Source organism: Chrysochloris asiatica, unplaced genomic scaffold (genome assembly GCF_000296735.1).
Source record: "Chrysochloris asiatica unplaced genomic scaffold, ChrAsi1.0 scaffold00016, whole genome shotgun sequence".
NCBI lineage: Eukaryota > Metazoa > Chordata > Mammalia > Afrosoricida > Chrysochloridae > Chrysochloris > Chrysochloris asiatica.
The window spans coordinates 28,690,580-28,707,233 of record NW_006408534.1 but is presented as its reverse complement, the minus strand read 5'-3'; positions in this window follow the sequence as shown (position 1 = coordinate 28,707,233).

The window sequence follows — 16,654 nt, the reverse complement described above, 5'->3', positions numbered from 1 at the left end:
TGTTCACTGAGGCTGTGATATACCTGAATCCCAGGTGGGGGCCATGTGTGACCTGAGTTACAGGAGGCCACTAGGTAGGGTTTTTTGTTTTGTTTTAAATCATCAAGTTTTTACAGTGAAACTGAAATGAAGCTGGAAGCTGAGTGTGAAATGCATTTTATATTTTCCCTGTGAACCCCACCCTTCCCAGTTTTATGGGTATGAGTTCAGTATGTTTATGGGTGGATGTGTAAACACTTTGTTAAAATTCTAGGAAGGCCTCACTTTGCAAGAAAACCTGCGAGAACAAATGGGTCATCAAAGGACTTGATGACCCATTTGTTCTCCTGTTGGGGAAAATTCTAATCAAATGCTAGGGCTTAGAAGGGAATGCTGGGGTATGGGTTGGGGTGGGTCCCATAGAGGAGGGAAAGAGAGAACTGGAGGGTATTTGATAGTGAGGAGGCTGCAAGGAGAGTGGGAGATGGAAGAGCTGCCCTGTGTTATGAAAGTTGGTGGAAGGGGAAATTTCAAGAAAGATGTTAAAGATATTTTGCTGTGTGTTTTATGGATATAAGCTCTCTTTAAGTTTCTTCAGAAGTCTACACTAAAGTTCTACATTATTTTCCATTGTCTTTGCAGTTAGATTTGTGTTAGATTTATTACATGAACCAGGAGACAGAGGCATACCTTGAAGACATCCAGACATTTCAGTTTACAAATAAACAAAACAGACCCAAGATAAAGTAGGAAAAAAGAAAACCGCCTAAAATATTGCAGTCTCTAAAATATACCAGGACTTTTAACAGTATGTGCATTGGTTCATTCTGAGCTCTCAAAGAGTCACAGGCTGTTAGAATTGGAAGAGATACCAAGTTGTTGTTATGTGCCAAGGAGTCGGTACCGACTCATAGCGAGAACCCTGTATAGGGTTTCGAGGCTGGAAATCTTTACAGCAGCAGAAAGCCTCATCTTTCTCCAGCGGAGCGGTAGTTTTGAACTGGTAGTTTTGAACCACTGACCGTAAGATTAGTAGCCTGATTCGTAACCACTATGTTACCAGAGCTCCTTAGAGACTAGATATCATTTGGTATTTTATAGAAGGAAAAACTGAGGCTCAGAATGGGATACACACAATAAATATCACATAACTTCAGAGATAGCAAGAAATCGAACTTGCTATTCTTTTTTTTTTTTTTTTTTTCTGTTTTAGTAATTTATATCCTATTTGTTGTTGTTGAGAATATATGCTGCAGAATGTATACCAAAAAACAATTTCTACACATAGAGTTTAGTGACATTAATGATATTCTTCAAGTTGTATAAACATTCTCATCCTCCTTTACTGATGAATTTGATATTATAGATTCTTAGGACCAGAACTATTTTTATTTTTCTTCTTTTTTCTTTTCTGCTTTCTTCCTTAATTTTAGCAGACTTAGTGGCATTGAATAAGAAACTTCCTGTGTGTGCTAAGACTTTTGATTGCAAACAACCAAACTGTCTCTAGCTAACTGAAGCAAAAAGGAAACTTTACTATAAAACCCCTGAAAAGTCTAATCCATCAAAAGGAAGAGCAAACACCAAGCCTTGGGAGCCCAGGATCCGGCAGCTTTGGGACCTTCAGCACAGGGAGTTTGAAGTCTCCTCTCTAGGGCATAAACACCGATTACCTCCAGTTGCTTAATGATTCTAATCATTGTGGCTCTTTAAAAATGTCCTGTAAACTTCATTTAGGAGCATTTAAAAAAACATCTGAAATGCTCTAATGATTCTTGCTTGCTCAGAATACTTAGAAATTTTGTTGATCATTTTTGACCAATAATAGCACACCCTGCACACTCATATCATGTTAATATGAAGGTGCTTGTAAGGTGCTCTCGTGGAGCCATGGGTTTGCAATTGGTGTGTTAGTGGAAAGATCAGTGGTTTGAACTGACCAGGTACTTTCTCCACATGAGAAAGTTGCATGACTCTGTTTCTGTAATGATTTAAAGCCTCGGAAACCATACTATGGGGCAGCTCTACTCTGTACTGTAAGGTTGCAATGAATCAGACTTGACTCGGTGGTAGTAAATGAACCTGCTAAAGGTTTCTCTTGAAAGAAACATTGGGGGGGGTGGAGGAGGAGGCGGGTGTTTGTTAATAGAGAATGCCAAGAATATTTGTATGAAACTAGGATGTTGGCATCTTCTAAAATTCAAAATATATAGACTTGTCTATAAATATTATGCAACTTAGTTTACCATATTTTAAATTTTGTTTCTATTAACTTTTTTTTCTTTTGACTTAATTTATTAAGACATGCATTTTCATTTAGGCCTTCCCATTTAAGTTTTTATAGTACTGTTGTTGTTATGTGCTATTGAGTCAGTTCTGACTCATAGCACACCTATATAGGGTTTCCAAGGAGCAGCTGATGAGCTTAGAACCGTTGACTTTGCTGTTCAAATCAACTTTTGCAGCCTAGTGCATTAACCCACAGCATTAGTATGCTCAGGTTTATTGATAAAAATATTTTAAATACATGTCTTTTTTTAAAACTTCCATTATGTATATATTTTGATATATACAAAAACACTCAGGAATATATAGTAATTTAAAACAACCAAAGGGCACATTCTGCAAGCCTGCCTCCTGGATGCCAGCACACAGTCCCTCTCTTTCCATGAATCTAGCGTCCTCAACTGCTCTATCTCTCCATGCCATCATCTCTGCCTCCCTTTCTGGTGTCGCTGCTTCTCTGATAAGGGTTCCACATTCCTCTCATGCTCTTTTCCCTTGATGGTCCTAGGGTCCTCTGTTCCTGGACTATAAGATTAATTATTCCTACCTTTTTGTTACAAAACTTCTACCTTTACAGGTGTGACAATTGCAATTAGTCATGATAATAATTACTCACTATGTAACCAAAAGAATCCTCGTCTCATCTCCTTTCACCTGACACATCTAAACAAGATGAAAACTATTTAGTAGAGATTCTACCTTTCCCCGCACACTCTGAAACTGAACTCCCTTTAGTCACCTCATAATCCATGCAAAAGTTGGATAATTACAAAGGTGTTGGAGAAAAATATTGAACATTCCATGGGCTGTCAAAGTAAGAGCAGATCAGTCTTTGAAGAAATGCAATCAGAATGTTCATCAGAAGCAAGGATTATGAGACATCAATTCATTTACTTTTTTCATATCATTAGGAAAGCACAATTGCTAGCAAAGGATATGATGTTTGATAAAACAGAGGGTCAGCAGAAATGAGGAAAGCCATCATGAGATACAGTAGCACAACAGTGGACTCGATATACCAATGATCATGAAGATGATGCAAGACTGGGTAACATTTCACTTTGTTATACATAAGCTCACCATGTATTTAAGGCAGCGACAATAAGCAGCAGGTTAGAAACAAACGACTATGCTGGGAGTTTCCAGAGGCACCGTGGAATCTTGTTATAACAATGTTTTATCTATTTGTTTGGGTCACAGCCTAGGCTTGGTGGAGACATAAAATGGAAGCGCCAGCATCCTCAGCCCTCACATAAACTGCACTCAGATTCTTAGGCAGATGTCATGGGCTCCAGCATGGCTTAGTGCTCAGAACGATCTTTCTTATGCATTTTTCCTCAAGTCTTATTCTTTGGGAATTGGCCCTGTGAAAGAATCACACTCAAGTTACATGACTAGTTATATTTCCACCTCAAAAATCCCAATGATGCTAAGAGTTACAGCAGTTAGGCCTCGGTACAAATTGGCTGAGGGATCAGCAAACTCTGAGACCTGAGTGTCAATTATATGCTGCCTCACTTGCTCTTGCTCAGCTAGGCTCAATGTTCACAGGTAGGTAACACTGGTTTTCTGCTGTCACTCTAGTCAGCACAGGCAGTTTATGTGATTCAGAGTGCAGGGCATCTCCAGCCTGCCATTGCAACACTACAGAGAAGCTACATCTCCACTGCATTCTCCTGACCTTCCTTGTATAAGGGAGATAGCTGCTGCACTGAGTCCCTTCCTCTGCCTTTTGGGGCCAATACTGAACTTTTATCTTAGTCTTTTCCTGTGAGATTTTATGTTAGTCTCATAATCTCTCTCCCTCAAATTTTACTGTTTATGCTGTCTGACTCTTTCAGACTTCATGTGAATTAAGTCCAAACCACTGGACCCACTCTTTCCTTTCTCAAACTAAAATCACCAACATGCAAATTCTGATGCTGTCTGTCAAATCACTTCATCAAAGATGGTCCAAAGGGATTTACAGCCTTCAGAAACTTCTATTTCATTTCACCTGGCTATTTATTCCATTTCCCTTAACTCATCTCAATTTTCCCTTTTTTCTTTCCTGTCATCTTCCTTCCTTTCTTATTTTTGTATGTGGAAGGTGAGTGCATTATGATTTTTTTCCCATTTTCTCACTAGCTACTTTCCCATTATTTGCTTCTGAAGGGACAGCAGAGTAGGCACATGAGTTTGTAGTGAGGGAGAAAGTTCTTTAAGGTTCTCTCACATGAGGAGAGTTATACCCTAAAGGAGGATCCAGTGGCTTCCTAAGTGGGGAAATTAGGTCAGACTGAGGAGGTATGAAATTTCTGACTTTTTTAGCCCTCTTTGACTGGAAGAGTATGACCACCTATTGGGAATAGAAGGCCCAAGCATGAGCAAGGACCAGAAGCCATCCTTGCATGTGAAAGAAAAGTGAGGGAGAGTTGATATGGTATCTAAAGATATTTCTGGGAAGCTTTATGGGTGCAAACATAAGGAAAAACGTTTGTACTAGATTCCCTCCCCTCTTAAAGTCCTATATTTTTCTGTAATGCTACTAAGGTCAGATTTATGTTTCATTTGAATGTGACAACTTGCAGAGGTATGGCTCCCATGGTAAATAAATGTTGATTCTATACTTACTTGTCTTTGGTCTACATGCCCTTCATTTGAATATTTGCTATTTTGTTTCCTGCTTTTACTCTTCCATTCAGAGTGAGAGAAGTTTTTGATTTCCTATCCAATCTGTCATGTTCCTTTATTATTGCTGTTCTTATGAGCTGTCAAGTCGTCAAGTTGGTTCTGACTCATAGCCACCCTGTATAGGGTTTCTGATGAGTGATTGGTAGGTTTGAACTTGCAGCTCAAACTGACCTTCCAGCCCAGTTCATTATCCTGCAACACCATATCAGGACTCAGGAAAAGCAAACTGGGATCTTTTTAAAAATGAACCAACAGAAAACTACAAATAAGAGGAAGGCAATTTTTATTCTTTATAAAAATCTGAGTTTTAAAATGGAAAATGTTTCCTCGAGTAATGCTTTCTGGAAATAACTTGAAATGTGATTTCATGTAATTTTCCCTATAATTCACTTCAGAAATACATGAATATTTCTTCCAATTATAAAGTATAATGTTTCCTATATTATATTTCTTAAGCAGTTAGCTAGAGGAGCATTTCCTTACTTGTGGCTTGGCGTCTATGGCCACATATACCAAATGCTACTAAAGAAAAAGGGAGGGCATTGCAGGTGTATGAAAAGAATGTAGAATACAGAGACCAATAACAAGCACAGGGTCCCCACATCTTGCTGCGGCAGTCACCTTTACCCTGTGCGTCTCACTTTCTGTCTTTGTGCAGGGCTCCTTTTCAAAGTCACACAGAAAATTTCCAGCTTTCTTGAAAGACATATTATTGGGTCAAACTGCCATGAACCCTAATTGATATTTCCTTCAAGATATAAGGCGTTGCTTTTCACTAATTTCCTGGTTCTCATTTCTAGTTAAGGAGCTCTGCAAGCGTAGTGGTTATGAAGGCTGCTAATCTCACGGTCAGCAGTTTGAAACGACCAGCTGTTCTGCAGGAGAAAGCTGAGGCTTTCTGCTCCCATAAAGATTTACAGCCTCGGAAACCCTGTACAGGGTCGCTATGAGTCAGAACTGACTCCCAAGCACATAACAACAACAACATTTCTAGTTATCACTTTTAGCTAAATTTCAGGACTGGCTGGCTATTGGGGATATTGTTTCCATTTATAACAAGTAATTTCAAGCTTGCAACATTGAATAATTATTGAATTCTTCCATTCAGAAAAATCTCCATAGAACACAGTTGTTAGATTAGGAGAAGGCAGATGCATTGCTATACTTTTGATTTTTGCTAATTATGGTATCTGATAGGTTGGTGTCCTGGTTTGGCACTGTAGGATAAGCACTGGACTGCTAACTGTATAGGTTTACTGAGGAGCAGCTGGTAGATTTGAGCTGATGACCTTGTGGTTAGCAGTCCAGTATTTATCCTAGAGGACCACACCAGGATTCCATGAGAATACTTGTTTTTATTAAGTGCCGTTGAGTTGGTCCCAACCCATAGTGACTTTGTATAGGGTTTCTGAGGAGCAGCTGGTAGGTTTGAACTGCCCACCTTGTGCCTCAAACTAACCTTGTGGTCTAGTACATTATCTTGTGGCACCACACCATATTGACTTCTAATAATAATTCTTCAATAAAAAGAACTAAATGAAGATGAAAGGTCAGTTTGAACTGCAAGATCAGTGATTCAAACTCACCAGTTACTCCTTGGAAACCCTGTACAGTGTTGCTATGAGTCATAACCAACTCAATGGCACTTAACAACAACTACACATGAAGAAATATATGAAGCAATGCTCATGATCATCAGCCATTAAGTGAGATGCAAATCAAAACAACAATGTGATGATATCTCACTCCAGCATTAATAATAAAGTTAAAAAAAAGTAATTAATAAAGGCTGTTGAGGTTGTGGAGAGACGGGAACTCTCATACATTACGGGTGAGACTGTAAAATGGTGCATAAATTGTGGGAAATGTTAGGGCACTTTCTCAAAATGTTGGAAATAGAAAAATACCATTTGACCCAGCAAACCCTCTACTTTATATATATCCTTGAAAAACAAGAGTCACAATACAAATAGATATATGCACAACCATGTTCACTCCGACACTGTTCACAAGAGAAAAATGATGGAAACAACCTAAGTGCCCATCAATGGCAGAATGGATAAACAAATTTTGGTATATTCATTCAATGGAATACTATAAAATATTAAATAATAATGATTAATCTGTGAAAAACCTTATAGCATGAATGAATCCTGAGGCCATTATGCTGAGTGAAAGAAAATATTATATTGCATAAGACCGCTATTCAAAAAGTCATAAAAATGGTTTTCACACTGAAAGAGATTTCTTTGATGGTTACCAGGGGTAGGAAGTGAGGGGATGGTAGCTGGAGGATGGTGGTGGTGGTAGGCCGTTGAATTGGTTCCGACTCATAGTGACCCTGTATAGAGTTTCTTAAGCTATAAATCTTTATGGGAACAAAAAGTTTCATCTTTCTCCTGTGGAGTTGCTGGGGGAGGGGTTTTCTAACCACTGATCTTGTGATTAGCAGCCCAACATGTAACCCACTACACCACCAGGGCACAATAAAAAATTAGGAGAAACAGCTGCAAACATCCCATAATTAGAACACAGAATGTATAAAGTGTGAATCTAGGAAAATTAGAAATTGTCAAAAATGACATGGAATGCACAGAGATTGATATCCTAGACATTAGTGAGCTGAAATGTCCCGGTATTGGCCATTTTGAATTAAACAATCATATAGTTTACTATTCTAGGAATGACAAATTCTAGAGAAGTGGTGTTGCATTCATTGTCAAAAAGAACATTTCAAGATCTATCTTGATGAAACAGCAACTATCAGTTGCTTATATGCAAATTCAGGCTGAAGATGGAAAAAATGAAAGCAAGTGAATTAGAGCCAAACATGATCTTGAATATATCCCACTAGAATTTAGAGATCATCTCAAAAACAGATTTGAGGCAAGATGGTGAAATAGGAAGAAAGGCTGTGTGGACCCTCTCCAGCAAAGATATGGAAAACCAGATCATACAGATTCAGAGGATGGTCCAGGAACTCAGAACTTTAGATAAAAGGATGCATAAGTAGATTGAGCCCTTACTGGAGCAGAGAAATGAACAGAAGTGGCAAGAAAAGAGGTGACTTCTGATTTGGGGCAGCTGACATGAAAAAAATGTGAGCATGTGTGTGTGGATTAAAAGATAAGAAAACATTCACATTGCAGAAGCCTGCCTGTGACTTGCAGAGACAAGGTGAAAAATTTTTTTCTTTCTCTTTTTCTCTTTGGTTCCTTGCACTCCCTGGTGACTAGAGGAATGGCATCTATGAGTATACATCCCCAGGGAAGGTCCCACTTTCTAGGTGGGCAGAACCACATGAATCCCATGGCTGTGCACATAATTGAAGGGGGAGAAGCCACCAGCAATAACCTTGCACCAGCAGGCCCTTCTCCAAATCTGCAGAGTCAGCTCTGGACAGCCCTAGGCTAGCTCTCACCAGGAGAAGTGGCTGAACAGATGAGTGGGGTAGAGAAATGGGGAAAGAAACAGAAAAAAATTGGTTGTAGGCCAGCGAGGCACAGGGGGACTATCTTGAAATTTCTCAGGCAGCTGTGAAGGGAAGAGGCCAGTAGGTGGTGCAAAAGGAGTCCACTTATTTTTCCAGTGTTGATTGCTGTTTTTGTTGTTGATGGGTGTTTCTCTCCTCTTTGTGGGAGTCTTTTTTCTTCTTGCCTCACTTGATAGGAGACAGCAACTGTGGCCATACAGCCCCACCAATTGGGCTAGAGTCAATACCAGCTGCTATGTACCAGGTCAAAGATGACAACCAATGTCACCTAAATTCACCCTGAACTGAACTACATAGACAGCAAACTGAGAACAATGCACAAGCTCATCTCTTGATCACACCCACCGGAAGGCAGTTGGTGAGTGCTGAAGAATACACCAATATACATTCATCAATTTAGTACAAATACAACACCACCACAATGACTCAAAAGCAACAGACAATCTCAGTTCACATGAAAAAAACAAGACAAAGTAGCTCAAACAAATGACCAAGAGGCAGAGCTAGAAAATGTTTTTGAGGAAAACAAGGTGCTGGAACTGACTGAAAAGAGTTCAGGAGAATGATATTTAAGTATCTCCAAACTATTGACAGAAAGGTTGTGAAAAACAAGGAATAATTCAGAAAAGTGCTACAGGAACAATCAAACAAAATAGATAAGGGATTGGAGATAATACAAAACCTGCAAACAGAAATTCAGAAGATTAATACTAAGATACCGGAAATGGATAATACACTGAAAGAGCAAAGGAGTAGATTTGAATCAATGGATGTCAAAATTAGTGAGCTTGAAAATAAATTTCTCAATACTAGTAAGCTAGAAGAACAACCAGACAAAATAATGAAAAAAATCTGAAGAATGCCTAAAATTCATGTGGGACAACATGGAGAGGAATAACCTATGGGAGATTGGAATTCCAGAACAGGAAGAGAAAAAGAAAACCACAGAAAAGATAGTCGAAGAGCTGCTGTGAGAAAATTTCCTGACACCATAAAAGATAAGAAGATAAATATTCAAGAAGTGGAATGAATCTCAGCCAGGATAGACCCCAGAAGAAAATCATGACATACCATAATCAAACTCTTTAAAATCAAAGACAAGGGAAGAATCCTAAAAACAGCTTGGGAAAAGTGAAATGTTACTCTTTGCAAAGGAAAACCAATAAGATTAACCTCTGATTTTTCAGCAGAAACCCTGCAGGCAAGAAGGCAATGGGGAGATATATACAAAACTTTGAAAGAGAAAAAAGGCCAACCAAGAATCATATACTTAGCAAAGCTGTCCCTCAAATATGAAGGTGAAATTAGAACATTTCCTGATAAACAGAAATTAAAAGACTGTAAAAACCAAACCAACTTTACAAAATATACTACAGGGAGTTATTTGGACTGAGAACCAACAATAGCAGACAACAGAGATTGACATACACAGCAACACCACCCAGAATTAAGTCCCAATATGAATGTGTCCAGAGTAGAATAAAACTACAGGACTGAAAATAAGGAAACAGCGATGTCAATCTATGATTAGGACAACTGCAAAGCAAAGGGAAGGAAAAGTATAGTTACAGAGTTCCAGGTGGCGATGAAGAAGTCATATAGATTCCAGGATAAAACAGACTGCTTTAAAATGGGGAAGAAATGAATAAAAGTACAGAGTAACCTCAAAGAAACTTAATACACCGTCACTTACAAATTCTATAAGTCTAAAAAGATATGAAAATAAAAACTTAAAACAGCACCAACAACAATACAAAAGATTTCTTTTCACTTGACCGGAGAATAAGGTCAGGGCTGGGCTACCATTAAAGGGCCACCATTACCCAAGTTCCTTTTCCTCAGACAACAGTGCATCACACAGGAGTGCGTAGGGTGTGTGTTTAATGGGTGGGTCAGTGTCTCATCCATGAAAAAGAGAATGGAGTGGTATAACAACAATAGTTACATTCTTACTGAGTCTTTGAATAGTTTCTGTAGGGGGAAAACAAAGACACACTTCTGCCCAGACAACCGCTGTCTACTGTTCAAATTAGGTCTGTGAAGGCTTTCCTTTGAAACAGTTCCATTACTTGAAAGTCTTATCTCATGTGTGTGAGAGATTTATTTTCTGTTCCCACATCAGTTGTTATTTGTGTTATATGTGAAAATACCTTGAACCACTACAATAAAATGCAATCCTCTCCTTCAGTGGCATTTTCAGTCCCACAAATAGAAAAGCTAGAAAATGCTTAAATATAGGGAATTAGTTCTCTCTCTTGACTTGCTCAAAAATGCAAGACTTCTATTTTTTAAACTGTAAAGTTGACAAGTGAATCAGTGTGTCTATATTAAAAATGAGTTGAGTGGCTCTTAGCAGTTTTATTGTCTCTAATTGTGCTTTACATATTGTTGTTGTTATTGTTAAGTGCCATCGGTTCTGACTTATAGTGATCCTGTATAGGGTTTTTGAGGAGCAGTTGGTTGAGTTTGAACCACCAACCTTATGATTTAAACCAACCTTGTGGTTTAGTGCTTATCCTACAGAGCTGCCTTTTATTTTCTGTTCTGAATTATTTTGCCTGAATGTGGCTTTGGGCTTCAATGATATCTCACCAAAATGTTGACTCCTTGATCCTGTAGAGATAGATAGAATGAATCAGTGGATATTTGGGAAACGTGTTAGCCAAGAAGCCTCCCTAAATTCACATTGTGCACTTTGCCGCCAAATTTCTGAAGTCATTTCAGTGACAGGTGAGTCTGGGATAGTCTTGGTGCTATTCCTGTAAGTGTAGGGGTGCATTTCTATGGGGTGTTACCTAAGTATTTGAATGAGTTAGATCCTATGTTGGCTCAAACTCATAGCAACCTTTATGTACAACAGAATGGAATCCTGCCTCGTCTTGCACCCATCTCACAATCTTTACTATGTTAGAGCCCATTGTTGTAGCCTCTGTGTCATTCCATCTCATTGAAGGCATTTCTCTTTTTTGGCTGATCCTTTATCAAACATGATGTCCTTCTGCAGGGACTGGTCTCTCCTGCTAAGTGAGGCAAATTTGTGATATTCTCATTTCTAAGGAGCATTCTGGATATACTTCCTCTAAGACAGATGTTTTTCATTTTTCTAGTAGTCCATGATATATTCAACATTCTTTCTCAACACCATAATGGAAATGCGTCAATTCTTCTTCAGTTTTTCTTATTCATTGTCTAGTTTTGCATGCTACCACAGCCAGCACAGTACAAAAACTGACAGACAAGTAGTGAAGATAAGTAAGCATGGTGTTTCATCTAATCACGTCAGTAAAAATGTTAAGTCTCAGACAGGTTAGTACCTTTTCTTAGTTCACAATGCTGATAAATGGTGAAACTTTGATTTGAATCAATCTGACCACAAGTCCAAAGTATATATTTTACTAATCACACTGCCCAGAAGAAGGAGACAATGCTGTCAACCATCATGTTGCTGTAAAAATAACAAGAAGTCCTCTGCCAGCGCAACCACTTCATATTTTTTCCGAAAATCTAAGCATCTTTTGGTTGTTTCCATTCACACTCTGTGCTTTCCTGTGTGTAAAAGGCATTCTCAAAGAAGCCTATTTGCCAGCTTTAGAAGAAAGCCAGAGGACAAACCCAGCATCACCGTCATCAGATACATTAGAACCTCATGATCCGAGTGCATCAAGCAATGGCATTCTTGTTTTCAAGGGAAGGTTCCAGTAGTCTTGTGGAAAGGATACAAACTTGAAATCACAGCAGCATCTGAATTCTCTCTCACCACTGTTTTTTCTTGGATAAATGAATTCACCTCTCCATGTCAGTTTTCTATAAAATGGAGATGTTAATGCCCTTTTCACAGAATGGGTGGGAGGATTAAATGAGGTAACAGAAATAAGTATCCAGCACATAGTATGCATTGAATAAATGATTGCTATTATCTTGACAGTTACTACTAATTTTCAATATGGAACTGCTAACTCAAAGGATGGCAGTTTGAACCTATCCAGTGACTCAATGGAAGTATCTTAAGCTGAGTTCTCTAGGGAGGAAAAACCAGTGAAACTTATGTGTGCATATATGCTGTTGTTTTTGGTAAGTGCCATCAAGTAGTTTCTAACTCATACAACAGAACAAAACACTGCTTGGTTCTGTGCCATTCCCACAAGGAGTACATTGTTGTAGCCACTGTGCAAGTCTATCTCATTGAAGGTCTTCCTCTTTTACTTTAATCCTCTACTTTTCTAAACATGATGTCCTTCTTCAGAGACTGGTCTCTCTTGCTCCTTTTAAGTTGTGTCACATCAACAAATGAAGGCCTCAAAAGGTTTGCTTCATACATGTCTTGAAGGTTGACACTACTTTAAACGTTGGATAATGAATATAGAAGGTTGTGTAAGAATCACTGCATTTGAATTGTGGTGTTGGAGAAGAATATTAGAAGTACCATGGACTTCCAGAATAACAAATCTGTGTTGGAAGAAGTACAGCGAGAGTGCTCCTTAGAAGCCAGGATGGAAAGACTTCATCTCTTATACTTCAGATATGTTATCAGGAGCGATCAGTCACTGGAGAATGACATCATGCTTGGTGAAGTAGAGAGTCAGTGAAAAGAGGAAGACATCCATTGAGATGGATTGATACAATGGGAGTAGCACTTGGCTCAAATGTAACAATTGTGAGCATGACACAGGACTGGACAGAGTTTCTTTCTGTTGTTCATAGAGTCATTATGAATTGGACCGACTCAATGGCACCTAACAACAGCAGCTACAACTATGCTCAGGCAGCTCTTTCTTAGTAGTGTTTTCAGTGCCTTCTAATCTGAAGGCCTCACTTTCTGGCACTATATCAGAAAATGTTCTGTTGCTATTCATAAGTTTCAGGAACAGTCTCCTGTTCCTTCTTCCTAGTCTGTTTCAGTGTGAAAACTCTGATGAAATCTGTCCATCATGAGTGACCATGCTAGTATTTGATATGACAGTAGAATAGCTTTCAGCATCACAGCCATATACTACAGTACCACAAATTGACAGATGAGTGGTAAAGAACAATGGTGAAAGGAAATCCTCATATGTATATATAGGAGTGTGGTGATTCTTTACTATAAGCACTAGAATGAGAACCATAAGATTCATGGTTCGAGCCCACTAGTTGCTCATCGGGAGAAAGATGAGGCTTTCTGCTCCCATGAAGATTTAAAGACTCAGAAAATCCTATACAGTGCTTTCTAGTCAGTTCTGACTCATAGCAAATTGTATAGGGTTTCTTATGAGCAGCTGGTAGGTTTGTACTGCTAACCTTTTGATTACACCAGGACTCCGTATACATATTGTTGCTGTTAAGTGCCTTCTAGTTGGTTCTGATTCATAGAGACCTTGTGTACAACAAAATAAAACACTGCACCATCCTCACAATTGCTGTTGTGCTTGAGCCTATTGTTGTGATCAACCATCTCGTTGGAGGTCTCTCTCCTTTTTGCTGTCCCACAACTTTACCAAGCATGATGTCCTTTGCAGGGACTGGTTCCTCCTGATAATATGACTGAAGTATGAGATACAAAGTCTGGTAATCTTGTCTTTTAAGGAGCATTTTGGTGTACTTCTTCCAATACAGATTTATTTGCTTTTCTGGGAGACAGACCATGGTGTCTTTACTATTCTTCTCTAACACCATAACTCAAATGCATCAATTCTTCTGGGGTCTTTCTTACTCATTGTCCAACTTTCACATGCCTATGAGGCTATTGAAAATACCATGGTTTGAGTCAGGTGCACCTTAGTTCTCAAACTGATATCTTGCTCTTTAAAAAGATCTTGAGAAGCAGATTTGCTTAATGCAATATGTCATTTAATTTCTGACCGATGTTTCCATGAGTGTTGATGGAGGGACCAAGCAAAATGAAGTCTTTGACAACTTCAGTCTTTTCCCCATGTATCATGATGTTATTGCTCCAGTGGCGAGGTTTTTTGTTTCTTTTATATTGAGGTTAAACCCATACCAAAGGCTGTGGTCTTTGATCTTCATCAGTAAGTCTTTTTACTTGCTCTTTTCTTTCAGCAAGCAAGGTTGTATCATCTGCATATCACAAGTTGTTAATAAGTCTTCCAATTCAATGCCAAATTCTTATTCATGTAATCCATTTTCTCTGATTATTTAGTCATCATACAGATTGAATAAATATGGTGAAAGAATATAACCCTGGCACACATATTTTCTGATTCCACATACATTCACGATTCCATTATTCTATTCCAGTTACTGCCTCTTGGTCTATGTACAGGTTTCACATAAGCACAGTTAAGTGTTCAGGAATATTCATTCTCCCCAGTGTTGTCCATAGTTTGTCATGATCCACACTGTTCAAAGCCTTTGGTAGTCAATAATGCAAAGGTTAGCCTCTTTATGGTATTCTCTGCTTTCAGTCAAGATCCATCTGATGTCAACAGTGATATCTCATGTTCCACATCCTTATCTAAATCTGGGTTGATCCTTTGGCAACTCCTTGTCAATGTACTCTTGCAGCCATTTTTGAATTATCTTTAGCAAAATTTTATTTACATTTAATATTAATGATATTGTCTGATGATTTCCACATTCCATTGGGTCACCTCTCTTTGGAATGAGAACAAATATGGATCTCTTCCAATCACTTGACCAGGTAGCTGTCTACCAAATTTCTTGGCATAGATGAGTGAGTGCTTACAGTACTACCTCAGTTTGTTGAAAGATTTCAATTTGTATTCCATCAATCCCTGGTGCCCTGTTTTTTTGCCAATGCCTTTAGTGCACAATGGACTTTTTCCTTCAATACCATTGATCACATGCTACCTCTTTAAATGGTTGAACATCAATCATTCCTTTTTGGTACAGTGACTCTTTGTATTCCTCCCATTTTCTTTTGATGTTTTCTGCATCATTCAGTATTTTACTCATAGAATCCTTCAGTATTACAAGTCAAGGCTTGAATTTTTTCCTTAGTTCTTTCAGTTTGGGAAATGCTAAGCATGTTCTTCCCTGTATGATGCTCTTGATATCATCCCGCAACTCAAATGGATATTATCTTATCACAGATAGCATTATACTTTAAGATCGATCCTGAAATGTTCTTTTTGATGATGAATGTGTTGCAATTCCTCTTCAATTTGTCATTCCTTGCATAGTAAACCATGTGATTGTCAGATTCAAAATGGCCAATATCAGTTCATTTCAGCCTAGGATATCTATATTTATGTGTTCCATTTAATTTTTGACAACTTCCAATTTTCCTAATTCATACTTCTTACATTCCATGATGATATTATTAATTGATGTTTGCAGCTATTTTTCCTCATTCTGAGTTGTGCCCTATCAGCAAATGAAGGTTTCAAAGGCCTTACTCCATTCACATTAACTCTATTTGTGAGGCGGTTCTTTCCCAGTCGTGTTTTGAGTTCCTTCCAACCTCAGGGATGCATCTTCCTGCACTATATTTATTTTCTTATATTATTCATCATGTTTCAATATTCAATATTTCGGTGCTATCTGACATTGTTTCACTGCTATTTTTAAACTTTTCAGTTACTAAACATTCTGAAATAATTTGCTTCTCCTTCTTCTGAGTCTAAGTCTAGAAGTGCAGTTGAAACCTGTCCAACATGGGTGACCCTGTCAGCCTTCAGTTTTAGATTTCCAAGGTGTGGCTGGTGGGTTTGAACCACTGACCTTGTAGTTAGCAGTCCAGTGCTTATCCTATAGTGCCATACCAGAACCAGGCCTCTAAGACTGGAGTGGGTTATGTTTTTCCTTCAGCTAGGTTTAAAGGGTGCCATCTCAGAAGCAGAGACAGAAGATCTCAGCACTATCAAGAAGGAAGAGCACGAGTAGAGCATGAGATCCCTACCTAGGAAAACAGTGATGGGAGAGGTGATGGCAGAAGTGACAGCAGAGGTAATGGCAGAGGCAGCAGTGTGGAGAGACAGAGGAGTTCTGGTTTCTAAGTCTTTGCACTGAGGCAGAGGCCAAGAGGCCACTTGGCTGAGAGGCTGAAGACAAGAGTAAGGCCTTCTTGAGTAGATAACAGCTGTGTCCTGAGTTGGTTTTGATCCTGAATTGTATCTGTTCACTTCCTTAATAACTGTGATAATTGTGAGTATTGTTATGAGTTCTGTGTGGCCATTGCAGTGGATTATTAAATCTATATGTGAAGTAGAGAGTGCTGTGGGAGGAGTGGTTGGTGTTAGAATAGGGTAAAGAAGGTTGTAGGGT